The 18126-nt window shown below is 40.2% G+C and overlaps 1 pseudogene; it reads left to right on the top strand.

Moving 5' to 3' along the window:
- Positions 1 to 16162, top strand: part of LOC124775950 — a 31725-nt pseudogene extending 15563 nt beyond the window's left edge.
- The last annotated feature ends 1964 nt before the right edge of the window (positions 16163 to 18126 follow it).

Below are 18126 nucleotides of genomic sequence, written 5' to 3' on the forward strand. Positions count from 1 at the left end.
GATACATCCCCCATAATTGCCCATTCTCATTCAGCTCAACTCATTGCCATTATCTCTTTGTGTCTCTCCAACTGTTACTGTCACCTGTCTCACAGCCACAATTCCTTCCTTCTGTTCTGCTACTGCTGTCTCCTCTCACTCTCACTCTCACTCTCTTTTCTGTGTTTCTCCTACTATCTCATTCCTTCCTTCCCACTGCTGCTCTCTCTTCTCTCTTCCTCGTTGTCATTGTCGTAGTGTCTTGTCTCTCATTGTCAGGCAGTATATTGTCGCACGTGTACCAATTAAAATAACTTCGTGATTGGCAGATGTATATGATATTGAAGACCGGAGCACCGATTTATGTACGCATGCCAGATGATGATCATGCTATCCACAGTTAAGTGAGCACAAAAGAAATGTAATGCGTCTGCGATCTACCCTGCAGAACAGACAACACAGCGAGCACTTGCAGCTTAAGAAACAGCAGCGATTGGCTGACGCCCGGCCTCTACCACTCAACCCACTGAAACGTAAACCAGACTAAGTATAGCCATCCAGAACATTTTAACAATTTGAATAACAACTGAAAGGACCCAAAATATCGTCACTAATGCAGGGGATAAAGAAGGAAGATGCTACAATACATGTCGTAGCATTTGCAGAGGATTTTGCCGTACTTCCTGAAAGCTCGACACATACTCAGTGTAAGTCAACAAAGTCTGACATATACAGTAGTGTAAGTTAATCTTCTGGAAGATACAATCAATATGACAGATATCCCTACAAAAATAAGGACAATGCCCCAAAATAATTAGTAATAGATTTTGGGCAAATGCAAAAGGCGAAAAGATTCACATATCTGGGGGGAGATTATTCAAGAAAAAGATTTAAAAAATCTGCTTTAGAGGAAAGGATATACTCGTAAAAGGTGGGAGAAATTACATGGCATAACTCACTATAAAACTCAAAGTAAGACCCTACAACACATTAGTGAAACCAGAACGAATGAATGTACGTTAGCGAGTGACTAATATTAAATTATAAATGTGAGGAATTAAAAATGTTAGGTTATTAATCCCTCTGTCGGAAATTAAGAAGTAGCAATGAAATTGAACGGGAATATAGAAAACACGTCAGAAACAATAAGGAAGGGCAGATTACCAGTTTGGGGTACGTTTACAGAATGGTTGACAATATCCTCACGAAGCAGATCTCTGAATGTCTTACCGGAAACAAATTAACAATCACTTGCATTCAAAAGGAAGTACATGGGGAGGAATAACATAAGAAAAGAACAGCTACTGGGAAAACAGAGTTTTAGAACTGGAAGTATTTCAAAGCAGAAGAGTAAAGGACACTGGCAAAAGTGGTCTGAAAACAGGAAAAGCAAATATAGTGAAAGAATGAAGGAATACTGGTAGAAAATGAAAGAAATCTAAAGTTGCTGAAATGAATTTGAAACGTGCTACCTAGAAGACGTGAAAGAAGTCTATCCTCAAGCGCAGGCTTATTGGCTGTAAGTTTATGAAACTACGTTAGGCGTTGCTATTTCTTGTAGACAACGGGATCGAACGAGTTGTCGCCGTGATAAGACATCACACACTCAGTCGGAAGGACCGTGGATCAGATCCTCACCTGACCACATAGCTTCAGATTTCCAATTGTTTCCATAAATGTTTTAAGATAAATGCCAGGTTTGTAGCTTCGGAAAGGATACGACTCGTTTCTTTCCCCGTGCTTTCTATTCCGCATTTGTACTCCGTCCCTAAATACCTCGTCGTCGACGGGTCGTTTAACTCTAACGTTATTGATGGGTTAGTTATTTCCTCCGCTATGTAAGTACTTAAGGAGAGGAATCGTTAACCTGGAATCCAGTAGCACGATCGTCGCCCCTTTCACCTGTTGGTGGACATAGTTCCCACCTGTGTGAATAGTGTTGCCTGGAGGAAGCATATAAAGTTTCCTCTGAAATTCCCATTTACATTCTTTTGCTTTCTTACTGTGCAGCATAGGTACATATGGGTCTGCCGCTTCTCCATTTCGAAATGTGCATTTCCAGGATACTGAGAATATCTGCGTCCATAAAATGTTGTCTAGAATTTAAGCTGATCTACAAATAATCAAAACACGTTGCAATACCAGAATATGAAATTGGCACTGAAACTAGCAGATAATGGAATACCACTGCCAAAAGGAAACTTAGTAGAATCGATATAAGAACAACACGCTTTATCAGAAATTTATACGTCTTGTATGCACTGTGCTTTCTGGTATTACCGCGCCTTATCTTTAGACTAGCGGCCGGGTGAGTTGCACTGTTTCTTCCTTAGTCGTGCCTTCAGACAGGCGTGCAGCGCGGAAACGCTTACGAACGGTAGTGAGCTGCAGAGACAATAACGCGCCGCCTTATCCCGTAGAAGCTACTTGGCCTCGTTCTGTTCGATAGCCAATATCGTGGGCCGTTATCTGGTATTGCTTATGCGTGACGTGGCATTGAATTTAACAGCAGATAGCGGTAGACAGACGGCACTAGTACACAGAAACAAAGCTGGTGCTTCCTGGAAGGTGCTTCATGAAGGGGATTTCTTGTTGCTCTGGCTAGCAGAACGCTCTGAATTTGATACAATGTGTCGCTTTTGCTATAGGTATTTCTGTCGTAAGAAGTAATGCAGTTATACATCTATGTTACCAGCTACTTTCATTGATTGAAGAAAAATTCGCGCAGCGCATTCCAGCGTCAGAAACAACCTTTCATTTCGCTAAAGTTAGGTTTTCCACATCATGAGCTTCTCTTCGAAGACAGGAGGCGTGAAATATATTTCATGAGATTTAAAAGTGTGCTGTTGCAATATTATCCAGTTTCTCCTTGATGTTCAGTTCTGATATCGTGTACGATACACCCAGGAATTATTATTTGTGCTGCAATCCGTGGAAACCGTGATGGTCGTGAGACATCAACACAGCGTGAATGACACTGCTTCGGCATTTTCCTTGACGCAAGTTCCCTAACGTCACAACTCAAAAACTGGCACGTTCATCCATTCAGGTTATCGCATAGTCAACGCCTTGCATACTTTCATAAACATTTTTTGCACCAATGCACGAAGCAAGTAGGCATTATTGCAACATAATGTTCGTTGTGCTGTTTTACATCGCTTTGCTTCGTTTTCTTCTTATATTGTTCATTAGATATGTATTGAATTTGTTCACTTCAGCTGTTTGATATTATGTTATTAGATTGTTTCCTTTTTTATTATTGTTATGTCCAAATTTGTAGGTGTTACTGTTAGGAATATATGTGACTTCGACTGCTTTGCTGATGTAACTCATTGTACGAGTGGGTTTCTCTCAGGTCCATTATGTCATTGGTGTATTTTCCCATTGGATTAAAAAATGCAGTATATGTTACGTGCTGATATTGTTTTGAATCTATAAGAATGATATATTTTATTATGTAATTATATGATGCGATTTATCTCCATTTTTAGTCATAAATTATGATTTATGTTGTCGGTGCTCTCATATTCTTGTCGAGACTGGTAGCATGTGCTGAACAAACGACGTTGGATTCTAGTACAACTGTTGGTTTTGCTATCATTATTCAAGTACTTTTAGTCGAACTCGTCTAATTCTTTTGCGATCCTCCCTGGAGATAAGGCATCTACCGCTGTTCCCATTCGGTGTAACACTTCGTCTAAAACTGTTGGGCGCGAAATCACGTAGATGAAGTCTTTCACAAACACATCAGCAAGAAAGAAATATACGAAAGACAATCCGTCGTTATACTCTTACACTTTTACACTTAAATAGAATGATTCCTCATCACTGAACACTAAACATAAATGAAAGTGGTGTCTTCCATCCGCGCTTGTTGTTAAGCATTCCCTCTCCATCTGCTATTTAACGCCATCACATGGGCTTGTAGCAATCGAAACCGTGAAACATCCCCTTAGAAAAATTACGAATGACAGTGCTGGTAAACCTCTTACGTTATTTGATTTTCAAACAGCTGAGCAAAACTGAACGTACTCAGACATTTTCTGATCATCAGTAAACTGACACACAATTTTTTTTTCTTTTTTTTTCTTTTTTTAAGCGTAGCACAATCTGACTTTCAATAATCCCTACAAAAGAATGGTCCTGACTAACAATAACCTATAGCTTTCATGAATCACTTACCTCACAAAAATCTTCGTTACTCGAACTGCTGCAAGCGCCAATACTGCCAGCTAAATAAAGGATTCTAACTACTGAAGGCACTAACTACTGATAGACATAGTTAGCAAATGAAAGATTTTGGTAGAGAACAAACACTGTATTCATCTTAATAGTGTTCAAAAGTCATAATATATAAATCAGTTCATGACATCCAGTCTCACAAATTTCCTTTTTCTGACGGACACACGTCCAGATCGTCCGCTCTCAAAATTCTGCCATCTCTCTCCCCATATCCACCACTGCTGGCGGCTCATCTCTAACTGCACAACGCTATGCACTGTTCACATCCAACTGCCCAACACTATAGCGAATATTCCAACAATGCCAACCAGCCACAGATTACACACGGCATTGTCAGTGATTTTCGTACAGAGCGCTACGTGGCGTTACCAACATAAAAACCTAAACAGTCTACTTACAACCTTTGTTGTTTGAAATACCAATTGTCCAAAGACATGGCAGACACACGCTTTCCATCACCGAATGCTTAGAACTGTAAGGAGTGCAGGGCCGCAATTTGGACGAAAAACACTCGGTTCGGTCGTAAGTGAAGTGCTGGTGTTGAAATGAGATGTGCAAACCACCTTTTGTTACTGTCTTAGCGCCATCTCGACACGTCGCCGTTACATAGTGAAGAAGCTTGCAAGCGAGCTACTTGTGCCAGAGAGAAACGTACCGGCAACCACATGAACCAGCTGCTTACAAGTGATGCAGAGGTACACTTTTAGTTTCGATAATAAAGTTAAAATTTACCGCAATATCTTCATTCGTATAGGAGATAAGGTCTTTTAAAAATGAGTGAAGATTCTTTACGGAACACCGTGAACTCTGAGAAGTGAAGTGAATGAATGGACTGAATGTTATTTATGTTACAAAAGGTCTGTCTCTGAATGTAACCAAGACTAACCGGATACATTTTCAGAGAATACAAATCTGCAGCATTAGTCAGTCGTGATTGTTTGCTGTCAGGTGTGGTACACAATACTGTCCGACAGTGTTACGGTCTCCAGTGAGTTGTTACGTTCATTCACGTTGAATCTCAAACTTGGCGGCGCTGAGATACTGATTACTGTACTATTGGAACTTCCACTTTCAGATGATGCGCTGTCATGAAATTACAGCAAAATCCCGTGGCAGAGGGAGGGGTATGATAAGAAAATGGAAAGACAATTAATTCGAAATGCGGAGGTGAACTAGAAATAAAATCAGACTACATGTATAGGTTGTAATATTTATCCAAGTAATTCTTGAATTATATACAAGAATTCCTCAAGGGATAGTCTGAAATAGAATGCACAACGGCGTGCTGGAAACTAATGCCTCCGAATTTCTTTATTCTGTTCTCAGTATCAGTTGACGTATTTAAATGTATGCATACTACTCGCTTCACTGAAGCAAGTATCAATCCTCTGCCGCTATAGGGCACCGAATTGCAGTGTGTAACATGGCGGTTTGTAACGTAACTATGTCGATGCGTGAGAAACACAGTGCTGTATTCGAGTTTGTAGCCGCATAATGCGTGTCTCCAACTGAAATAACATGCAAGGTCACACAGAAACGCTGCGACGTCTGCAACAGTCCGACGCCTTAGGTTCACTGTGATCGATCATACTCCATAAAGCCACGAGTTGGCCCCACACAATGTTCATGTTTCTAAACCTTAAAGATCATCTTCGAGGACTTCACTATAACAGTGGTAACGCATTGCAAGCAGAAGTGAGAATGTGGATCCGTCAACAAAGTCAAACATTCTACGGTGAGGAATCAAGAAACTGGTCTCTCACTGGAAGAAATGTGTTTGTCGCCAAACTATGTTGAGAATTTAGTATGTAAACATGAAGAATGAAGATGTAGAATATTTCTAAAGTTTTTTAATGTTTAAGATGATTTAAAAGTTTTCACATAAATTCAGAGGCTTTACTTTTCAGCAGGCCCTGGTACTGTACTGATACTGTATACGCTTTTTTACACACTGCATGTAAGTGAGTTCGTTATTAGCCTAATGTGAAAGAGGTTACAGTACAAAAATACCTTTTTGTAGAAGTAAGAGGTATATCTTTATTTTACACTGTACTTTAATAGCTTGTTGCGCATGTGATGCACGTTTCTTAGTATTAAAACGGTCTGAAATTGTACGTTACTAACAATAATATGTGATACTGTATTATATCGCCATAGTCAAATCGTCTCTCTATGCAGTGCTACTGTTCTCATACGTGTGAGCATCGCTGATATATGCCAGAATACTGACTGCAGCCACTGACAGTGACATAATAATACTACCTCTTCACTTTCTACAGTAAGCCAAAAATCATTAAAATATGACATGCTATTATTAACCGCTTGTCTACAAACACAGTGAGAAACACCAAAGAGAAAAGGATAAGTTTAAGAAAGCTGCAATGAAACCCGAAATGCATATTCATTATCGTGTATCGTAATGCCATTGATACAGTTGTACTAAAGATACGATTCTTTTACTTGTTCGTTTGTATAATTGTGGCAAGTGTGCTTTGTGGCTGTGACTGTCACTGCTGATCTGTGTTATCTGACGGAACTTGTGGGAGAATATTCTGTTACAACAAAAAAAATAATTTGGTAGATGATAATTGGAACTTTGCTTGTATAAATTGGCTTCATCCTCTTTGAAGATCTACCCCGCACTCTAATTGTGTGTGGCATTATTAGTCATTTTATCCTGAAAACAAATCCCTTTGTTGTCATCACATCGCCTTTATTTATGATTGCAGTTATTATTGTGGTAGTAAACCTCTATTTATCATTCCAGTACTTTGCCGCTGTGCACCGCACATTTTAGAGGTACTTTCAAATTTTAATTAAGCCTGTGACTAGTTCCGTTTGCGTTATTTGTCTTACGTCTGCAAAGGAAAAAAGTTCTCCCTACAGTGGCACAAACTAGTTCACATTTTGATAACACTGATGTGGTTACGAACTAGTTTTCAACGAAAGGGAAAAAATATGGACTGTTGTCATTTTTCAGTGGTATTCATGGTACTCGGAATGAGATTAGTAATAAGCGCATTCTGTCGAAGTATCTGTTGCGTCTGAAGGTACACAATTTTACTAGAGGAAAATCACTGAAGTATGCACAGCTATGACTTGTTAAAGGTTGTAGAACCACTGTCGCAGAAGATTTAAAGCTCTACGAGACAGCAGCGTAAAAGATCTGAAATGAAACTTCTGTCATATTCTGTTGTACTGTAGGGCTTTATTCCTGGTCTCATTCGGTATACGTTATTCTGAGTTGTTTCAGCTGAACGTATTTAGAGAAATAGCAAATTACAGTGTGAAATTTATTAGCAGTTCAGTTTGTGTTTTCCAATTAAGCACATATACTTCCACAGCCCACTCAAGTATTGCAATAATAATTTTTAATCACGATATTGTTTTAAGTTGATAGAAACACAAAAGTGTTAAATCTCTAATCGTTATTTTGCTAAGGGGATTTGATTTTTACTGTTCTTTGTATTGCGTAAGTGCCTGCGGCAGATTCTGCTGTGAGATTATATTCGCTGAATTACAAAACAATATTTGACATTCGAGATTAATTACCGGAATGTTATCTTGTTTCACCTGGTTGCCGCCGCTGTCGCAGAAAATCTCTGTTATCGTCACGTTGCAGATGTTTGACGATTCGCAGAAACAAAAAAGAATGGCAGGAACTATCTCGTGAACGCACATTAATTTGATAAAATACCAAATAAATTCCAGCCATCACTCCGATGCGTCCACCATCTGTGAAACTGTCACTGTTAAACTATTTCAGACAACATATAAGTCTGAATGAAATATGTACACTGTTTTAGCACGCAAAAAATGTCGACTGTATAAAACGATGTATTTAATTGGCGTATCGTCACTTATTTTACTTTGTGTACGCTTTGGTCTTCTCACGAAGTGGGTTCATTATGGTAATCTGTTCATAGTTCAGTCGTTTGGTGTACGAAATAACTGATAAGTTATTGTCCATAACACAGTCCTTAATTTTGGCATAATTCACGATATTTCTAACATGCAAACATAAACGTCCAGTAGAATCAAAATATGCTCGCGTTTTCTAGACGAATCTGCTTCTGTCTCTCTTCTTCCCGACATAACGTTCGTCTTGATCCCCGACTATTTTCTGCACCGATTTTTGGATGATTATTCCGTCCTGAAAATCTTTCTTCTTGCTTTCTTCTTGCTTTTCTCTAAATCTTCTCTTGCCAAACTTCTTTTTCGTTGATTTTTAGAAACAGATATCTTCTAGAAATTTTAGTGTTTTTCTGCAACAATGTCGATGCAGTAGTTTTGTGGAAACTTCTGTGGTCGACCCATTTCCACACTTTTATACCACGTTCTGCATGTCAATAGGACACTTATCTTTTCTTCTTATTATCCGCTATCTTCCACCACAATGAAAATAGTTTCTTCTTCCGGGGGATTATTATTTTTAGATTAATTAACTTCCCATTATTTGAACGAGGCCCAACACAGACTCATTTCGCTTTCTGCCCTCCAGATAACAAAATTTCACCACACATGAATTTTTCCTGTGTTTCCAAAGTGTATATACCTAGTTTACACATAAATTACATACAATTAAATTCACATATAAATATCACAACAAATTCATATGATACATTACATATCGTTCATATTATAACATCAAATAGATACAAAGGATTAAGAGGATGTAAATAGCTACAATCTTTATTATACATGCAACTAAACATCAAAGACTTAACGTTGTGTTGTGATAACAGAGGAAAGACATACATCTGTTACAGCACCAAATACTTGTAAGCCTCTTAGCAGCAGCAGTATGTAAACGATGATTAATTCTGCTCATTATATAGTAGGCTCACTCCAAAAACCCATTAAGTGCTCGTCTGGTCATTTTTGGGTTATTTATACTTTTCGTAAATAAATAGCTTTCGTCTGGAGAAACAAGTGCAGTTCTAACTCTAATAAATTAAACAGGTGTCGCAGGAATCTTTTAGGGTCCTAGTTAAATATTATCTACAGTACTTGAATGATCCTTCCTGCATTTTTTTCGATGAAATTATTTGTACAACAATATTCCATTGAGTGCACTTAATTGTTTCCAGCACAAGGAAATCACGAGATGTTGGAAATCACATAGATCACAAATGAATTTAATTTTTAGTATTCTTTAATTATTTTTGGGAGCGATGAAGTCATAATATTTTTTTGTGTGTTAAAAGCTGCCGACGTACGGACATACGAGGACAATTTCGCAGATTTTCACACTCAGGTTGTACATAATCGTGACTTATTTAGTTTCATAATCGAGGAAAGGTCTTTCACATATATATGTAGATCGAAATACTGTAGCACTTCTGCAGCCTCATTATGGAGGTGTGGAAACTGTACCTGAGGAAAACAATTTAGACCTCCTGGACTCTTTTAACGTGGAACGGTTTGTCTTTAAAACGGGAATTAAATTGTAGATCAGTCAGTTCCATCAGCGCGTGCACAGCCGTGCTTTCAACTGAAAATCCTACGCTCTGGAAAACAGGTCGAAAACAGATGTATGATTGGCAGTGTCTCCAAAACATTTAGAAAACTATCCTTGAAATTCTTTCAAGACCAAAACGAATTCTTCAAACTTGGCTTTTCCTTTAGAGCCATTGAGCTTAGAGAACTGGAATGCGTCTTTTTTTGTCCTAACTTGTCCCTTCTACAATGCGGTTTTGTTTTTCAGTGTGTCCCTATCAAACTAGAAATAAGTTGAAACTCCCTGGCAAATTAAAACTATGTGCCGGACCGAGACACGAACTCGGGTCCGAGTTCGAGTCTCGGTCCGGCACACAGCTTTAATTTGTCAGGGAGTTTCATATCACTGGACTCTCCGCTGCACAGTGGAAATTTAATTCTGGATAAATAAGTTGTCTCTCATTTCAGTTTGTTATTGTGGACAGTGTGCAGTCAAAACCACTTAAAATGGGAGGTCTCCAGTCCATTAGGATGTCCTCATTTTCGTTACTCCCTTCCTTTTCCCTTCATAAAGTCAACAATAGCGGGCTTGACTTAATGATCTTACACCGCAGTAATTTATAAAATCTCCACGCTCTTCGATCAACTACATCAAAAACCGATGCACCTGACTGGAATAACACGTGCGATTTCGGAAGTTCGCACCACCAGTTCCTTCACGTCCTCCATCCTGCAAATTTAGCACAAAGTGTTTCTTGACATACAGAACAATGATCCCTGTCTGCTGATCGTTGGAATTTTTCGCTTTTTGACTGTCAACTAAATCTTTCAAATCTTCTTCTATGGCGTTGGAGTGTCATTTCGTAGGAAATTTATGATACTCGTGTATTATGTGTTGAGAGTACGTCATTCCATTCATTTTTAAAGGCATGTGACGACTGATCGCTAGGTTAACTCTTTTAGTGCAAACAGGCACTGAACCCATGAAAGTTCTTCATACCACGACCAAATAGCGAAGATTAAACAGCGCTGACACCACGATTCTGCCGAGGTGAAGAGAGTCATGCCGTTTCATTACTCCAAAGTCAGCCATTGGTCAGTGGCATCGCTTATTACAGTACCTCAGAGTCGCTCGTCATTTGCTGCAGAATAGTGTGGATTACGAGTAGCTGCTCGACCACTGCACATTCTCTTAAGCCCCAACCACGAACTCTCATTGCGCTAGCTGGACTGCTGGTAACACTTTAGAGCTCGCGACGTATTCCTTCAGCAGATTTCATGCGATATTTTGCAATCAGCCTCCGTAATGTTCGACGGTCCCTGTCCGTTAATATACGAGGGTTATTCCAAAAGTAAGGTCCGATCGGTCGCGAAATGGAAACGACTATGAAAATCCGATAAAGCTTTGCACAGATGTGTTGGGTAGTGTCTCTAGTATAACCCCAGTTAGCATCACGTCGCTCTTCTCATTTCTGAGCTCGCACTGAGTGCGTAAAGATGTCTAGAAAATAGTGTCTGCCGCCAAGTACGAGGGCCTGGTGAGAAATTTCGCCTGAAGCTATGCAGCCAACATTACATAACTGTCATGCTGTTTCGTCTTCACGACAATTCTCAGCCGAATTCTGCAGGGGCAATGAAGATGCTCCCGCATCGTTTTCAAATGGAAATGTTAGATTACCCACAATACAGTCCGCAATTGTCTCCCCCTGAGTTTCATCTCTGGTCACATGAACCGCTGTCTTTGACGACAACATTTTGACACAGACAACGAGGTGTAGGCCAGCGTGGAGAATTGGCGGAAAGCACTGGCGGCTGCCTTCTATGATGAGGCTATTGAAAAGTTGGTACAACGCTATGACAAAAGTCTAAGTCAGAACAGCGACTACGTAGAAAAGTAGCTGAAAGGTGTAGCTAATTGTTACAAGTAAAACATTTCTGATGTTCACTGTGGTTTCAATTTGGCAATCAATCGGACCTTACTTTTGGAATAACCCTCGTATTAGGTGCGTCTGGTCATGGTTTAACAGTGGTTGTTCCTTAGCGTAACCGCTTCACAATCAGAACAGTGACAGACCGTTGGCTTGGGATGCTTTAGAAGGGTTCAAATGTCCCTAATGACTTGCTCACTCGGATGACATGCAATGACTAGTGCACGTTCCAAGTCACTGAACTCTCCTGGCCGACCGATTCCGCTGGTTACTCCTTCTCTAGTGACAACACGGTCCTCTCCGCTTATTTTTAAACAGGCACGTCCATCTCTCGTGACGACTAATGGTCAGTCCTACAGGTGTCTGGATACATTTGATCGTACAGTGCATTGCTTCAGCCTACGTATATCTCGCGAAAAGGGCATGAAGAATTCACAAGGCCACTTATCACCAGTCGTACTTAACGCATACTCTTCGTGATTGTAAAAGTAAGTGGGGGGGGGGGAGGAGGGGGAGTTATGCAGTTGTACACGAGTCACCCTCCATTACAGGTCGTAAGGCGGCTTGCAGACTACGCCAAAATTAGTTAAAAAAACAGCCCTCGATCGCCCAGTTATTTATTAAAAATATGACCAGTTTCTGCCTCTAGTACAAATAGTTCAAATGGCTCTAAGCACTATGGGACTTGGCATATGAGGTCGTCAGTCCCCTAGACTTAGAACTACTTAAACCTAACTAACCTAAGGACGTCACACACATCCATGCCCGAGGCAGGATTGCCGGCCGAAGTGGCCGTGCGGTTAAAGGCGCTGCAGTCTGGAACCGCGAGACCGCTACGGTCGCAGGTTCGAATCCTGCCTCGGGCATGGATGTTTGTGATGTCCTTAGGTTAGTTAGGTTTAACTAGTTCTAAGTTCTAGGGGACTAATGACCTCAGCAGTTGAGTCCCATAGTGCTCAGAGCCATTTTGAACCGAGGCAGGATTTCAACCTGCGACCGTAGCAGTTGCGCGGTTCCGGACTGAAGCGCCTAGAACCACTCGGTCATAGCGGCCGGCCTGCCTCTAGTAGTAGGCTATCTTCGGATAATGAGCCACCCGGCTCACAATGGTGACGATTGGAACAGTAATGCCGACGTTTTGTTTATTGACTCATAGTCAATAACTGAAATATTAGATACAAAAATGAATTACGTTTCCAACAACGAAAAATGGATAATACACAAAACGTAGATATTTTTGTAAATGACGCGCCAAAAATTAAATTCTATAAAGCGTAATTAAGTTTATCGAACATCAATTTCATATTAAAATAATCTCAGAACTAGATGAAATGTTCACTTGGGGTTTAGTTGAACTAGGCCACCCTAATTGATAAGTTAGAATTGTGTTACCGAAAACCAAGAAAGTCACCAATTAAACGGTATTTCCCACCAGTCCAGCACTATAGCCTAGAGCCACAGTGTTCGGCGACTTGCACCAAGAAACTAGGCGTTTGACTGTCCTGTACTTCGTTTTTCGACTAGTTTGATGCTGTCCTCCACCTATTCTTATACTACACTTTTCTTATTAATACCGTTTCATCTCTGCTTGTTTTCACTGGTCGTCGTCGTCGTCGTCGTCGTCAGCACCAACCATTTAACATCCACTGTTCGACACATATTTCATCTAGACTTTTACATATATTATGGTCTTCAGTCACTCGTATCTGTGTTGCCTCTGCAGTACTTGCATATCACGTACGAAATTTCCTTTAACTCGTCCTTTCGTTCTTTTCTTACCTCCTGCAATCCAATAATCTCGGTTCATCAGCCACCCATGTTCCTGGTAAAACGCTCCACTAACCTCCATTTCCTTTTCTTTGGAGTCATAATTACTTCTTCCAATGCAGTCTGGAGGACTTGTTACTGGAGTTTTCCTCTGAGATACTTGTCCATCTAAGATGACTTCCTGTCGTATGAGTGATTATAATAAATAGAATTATTTTCTTACCTTTTGGAACGCATGTCATATGCAATAAATTGCTGAGCGTATTACACTACTCGTGCCAGAAGTTTAACTTCTTATACAGCTTTTCATCGTTCACAGTTTCTTTTCGATGAAATCACTGGAATTTTAACGTCCAAGAGTTACTGGAAAGGAAATTGCTGAAATCTGGAATCATCTTCTCGTAGTTGTCACATCTAGTTAATTTTTGCCAAAGTGGCTCAATTATGTGATCAGAGCGACAAGCTAGTTTTTTCAGGCCAGTTCAAGCTTGGTACAGCTTGCGTGCACTTCTGAAAGAGATCATGTTAGGAATACGTTACGAAAATGTGCTGTATCGACTAATGAAACATTTGTGTTGCTTAAGTACACCCGTGGCGGACGAAGCAAGGAGGACGAAAAAGCAGACAAGCGTTGACAGAAAGGCCTTTCCTGGCCTAGGGCACTCTGTTGGTATCAAACATAGGCCGCAATTTGAGGAAGTAATTTCTGAGGACGTACGCTCGCAGTGAAACATGGATTATGGGAAAACTGGAACAGAAGAGAATCGAAGCATTGGAGATGTGGTATTACAGAAGAATGTTGAAAATAATGTGTAGCGATAAGCTAAACAATGAGAAAGTTCTCCGTAGAATTGACGAATACATGAAAAACACTGACAAGAAGAAGAGACAAGGTGATAGGACATTTGTTAAGACATGAGCGAAATATTTCCATGATACTAGAAGGAGCTGTAGAGAGTAAAAACAGTAGAGGAAGAAAGAGATTTGAATACATCGAACAAACAATTAACGAAGAAGTTTGCAATAGCTGCTCTGAGATGAAAAGATTGGCACAGGATAGGAATTCGTGGCTGGTCGCATAAACCAGCCAGAAGACTGATGACTGAAAAAAAGTATGCTACATATATTGAACAATTGAAAATGAGGATAAACAATATGAAAAGTATTTATAATCGAATGACTGCTACAAATATTGAATGATATCTCAAACAGCGATATTCCCCTAGGATGTTTTGCCTGGGTTACACTAGACACACTCGTTATAAGCTATTACCAGTTATTGTCAACAGCAGAGTGAGACTTTAGGAAGAATCAGCATTTACCGCCTTCTGAGATAATCTGCAGGCAGTACACGGGCAGTCAGACAGCGTCCTCGGCCCTCTGCCATCGCGACGTCGTCCTCAGCAGAGTGGACCAGGCGGCAGCATAGGCAAGACATAGGCAATGCTACCATCTCGGAGCATCAGCGATTAATGTCACATCTCGACTCTTCCAAGGATCCACTAGAGCAGCACATTGTGTCAGAGTATCCTGTTCCGAGGGCTGAAACCGGAACTGCTGCCGGTCGCGGTGGCCGGGCGGTTCTAGGCACTTCAGTCCGGAACCGCGCGACTGCTACGGTCGCAGGTTCTAATCCTACCTCGGGCATGGATGTGCGTGATGTCCTTAGGTTAGTTAGGTTTAAGTAGTTCTAGGGGACTGATGACCTCAGATATTAAGTCCCATAGTGCTCAGAGCCATTTGAACGATTTTGAACCGGAACTGCTACATAGCAAAGTGTTCTTCTGCCCTTCTTTTCTGTTCCCTAGTTCACTCTCATTGTTTCTACTTGTTGCAGGTTTTCCAGCCAATGGGCTGGGATGTTATGTTTCAAAGCCATCGTTTGTAGATCTCTGTATAGTGAAAGTATAACCAGTTCTCTGGTGGCCGCCATTCTCGTTCAGCGACAGCGTGACTAATAGAGAACATTGAAATTAGATTCCAGGACGGTCTTATTAACAGAGACAAAGGTCCACAACTAAGTCAGAAGAGGAATTCTACTCTGAACCAGGAAAAGACAGATGTTACCACACAGTTAGGTCTGCACTCGACAGCGATTGAATGGCGGCTACGGACCGCAGACTGCAAGACTGGGATAGCCACCACTATCACTACCACTGCCACCACCGTGGTGGCTGCAACGACAGCGACAGGGGCAGAATAGTAGAGGCGATAACTGCCAACGTATGCCGGTCACGGATTCGAGAAGAACAGCGGTCATCGGGTATAAGTGATTTGGCGGATGGGGTGGGCAAAAGTCTTTGGTTAATAACTAACGCTGCTGTAATTGTAAGTAGCCTGTTTATATGGCTGTATGTTGGCAGCGATATAGACTGTATTAATATCGCTGACAGTTCTCTGCGCCCTCGACAAGAGAGACTGTGGTTGGACGGGCTAGCAGTTAGCAGTTAGCGAGCGGACGGTTTGGACATGTGTCCTTCGTGGAGAGTAAGTATAGGTAGGAGATGCACTGTACAATGAGGGTGGATGTAGTTGGTAATGTTTGGGTGATGGAATTATTGATGACTATATAATTTTAGGAACTGGATGTCACATGAATAAGGTAAAATCTGCTAAAAACATTGTTTGCTCTTCAACAAAATCTTTCTTTTGCTAACCATATGCCTCCTAGCAGTTAGAGCCTATCGTAGTTAGAATCTTTTTATTTGGGTGGTTGTAGTTGCTGCTTGCTGTAATTTATGTAGTTCGTGTTATGAAGATTTTCTGTGAGGTAAGTGTCTTAGGAAAAAGTATAGGTTATTGTTAAGATTTCTTCCAATTCAGGGCCATTCTTTTGTGTTAATTATTTGAAGCCATGTTGCCATTGTATATCAGTCAGATTGCGTTGCGCTTGTGTATTGTGGGTAATAAATGAATAGGTTAAGTTTGAGTTGTCTTTGTCAGGGAAAATTCTGTAGGTCAGTGTTGAAATGATAAAAATAAGTAAAGAGACAGTAGCAGCAGTTTCACTCAGCAGTTTAAGTACACACTAAGAAGTTTCACCTATGCCAACTGATCTTATATTTCCCTCATTTCTCTTTTGTGATGCGTATTTATTTATTTCTGACTTTGTTTAAATTTCCTGATTTCCTCGTACTCCTCTGTGTAATTATAAGCTACCGGTCTTGTATCATTCAAATGATCTTCTACCTTCGTATATAAATTTGTTAACTGATGCGAAAGTTCGGCTCCTTTTTCCGATAATGTGTTGATTTCCTCCGTGTGTTTTTCTGAGCCAAGTTTTAGTGTGCCCATTTGTGTCGTAATCGTATCTACTGTGTCCATGAAGTTTTCCTGATTTTTAACTATTTGCGCGACCGTATCGGTAGATGCAACAGAGTCAGTTTTAGCCCGCAAGGTGTCGTGATTTTCGTGTGCATTGATCTCCAGTTCTTTTACAGCGGCTTCATGATTCTGTGATGTGTCTTCATGTCGCGAAAAAATAGGCTGAAAATGCTCAAAAACAGGTGTTTTTACGTCTTCAGAAATGTTTTGACATTTTGATTTGATTTTGAATATCTCAGAGGTTAAATCATTATATGTTTGTTCAAGTGCTCATTCAATTGTGTCTAACTTTTACACTTGTTGCTGTGTTTGTTTCTGATTTTGTTCCACTGCGTCCATCTTCTGAAGGTGTTGTTGTGTTTGTTTCTCTGTTTGATCAAATTTTTTAATTAATATCAATAACAATGCATTAGTGCCTGAAACATGTTCGTTTGTGCCTTTCGTCAGATCATTTGCACCGGCAATATTCGTATTTTGAAAACCAGAGATTGTGTCTTGACTTAATTGAGAAAAGTGTTATGACGCAAAACTTGAATCTAAGGTATTTGCAAGATTTTGTTCTGTTATTTCGCATTCCTGACGTGAATTGTTACCGAGCAATCATTCGACAATAGTTCCCTGTTCACTGATTGTGTCAGTTTCTACCCCTCTATTTTTTGCCAGGTCCATATCCCTACGCACTATTACCAAATTATTGTCTAGAACATTTGTCAGTTCGTTACTAGGTGGTGCTAACAAGCTACGCTCGTCCTCAGTCATTTCGCACTTCGCTTTGCAGCCTAGTTTTACGCTTTTCGCTCGCCATAATTATCACACTATTTTACACAAAAACACACAATAAACGATTTTAAAAGCAAAAGCAGGAAGAAACACTATAATAGCACTGAAAATAATCAATATCTAATTAGTTTCAAAAGCGACTGTAAATCCACATGCATGCTACAACCACTTTGCTCATGACAATATAGTTCAACAATAAGAAACCACAACTACAAAGGAAATTCGATACATACAATTACTTGCTAGCAGTAAACAATAACTAATTTCTAATCATGTGCTAATAATTCAAACTTCAAGAAAATCAGAAGATTCCTGTGAAGTATCCTCGGCTAAAGATCGACAGGTGAAACTTCTTAGTATTTACTTACACTGCTGAGTGAAACTGCTGCTGCTGTCTCTTTTTTTTTCATTTCAACACTGACCAACAGAATTTTCCCTGACAAAGACAACTCAAACTTAACCTATTCATTTATTACCCACAATATACAAGCGCAACGCAATCTGACTGCTGTACAATGACAACATGGGTTCAAATAATTAACACAAAAGAATGGCCCTGAATTGCAAGAAATCCTAACAATAACCCATACTTTTTCCCAAGACACTTACCTCACAGAAAATCTTCACAACACGAACTACAGTAATTACAGCAAGCAGCAACTACAGC

The sequence above is a fragment of the Schistocerca piceifrons genome, chromosome 2 (assembly GCF_021461385.2).
Source record: "Schistocerca piceifrons isolate TAMUIC-IGC-003096 chromosome 2, iqSchPice1.1, whole genome shotgun sequence".
Taxonomy (NCBI): Eukaryota; Metazoa; Arthropoda; class Insecta; order Orthoptera; family Acrididae; genus Schistocerca; species Schistocerca piceifrons.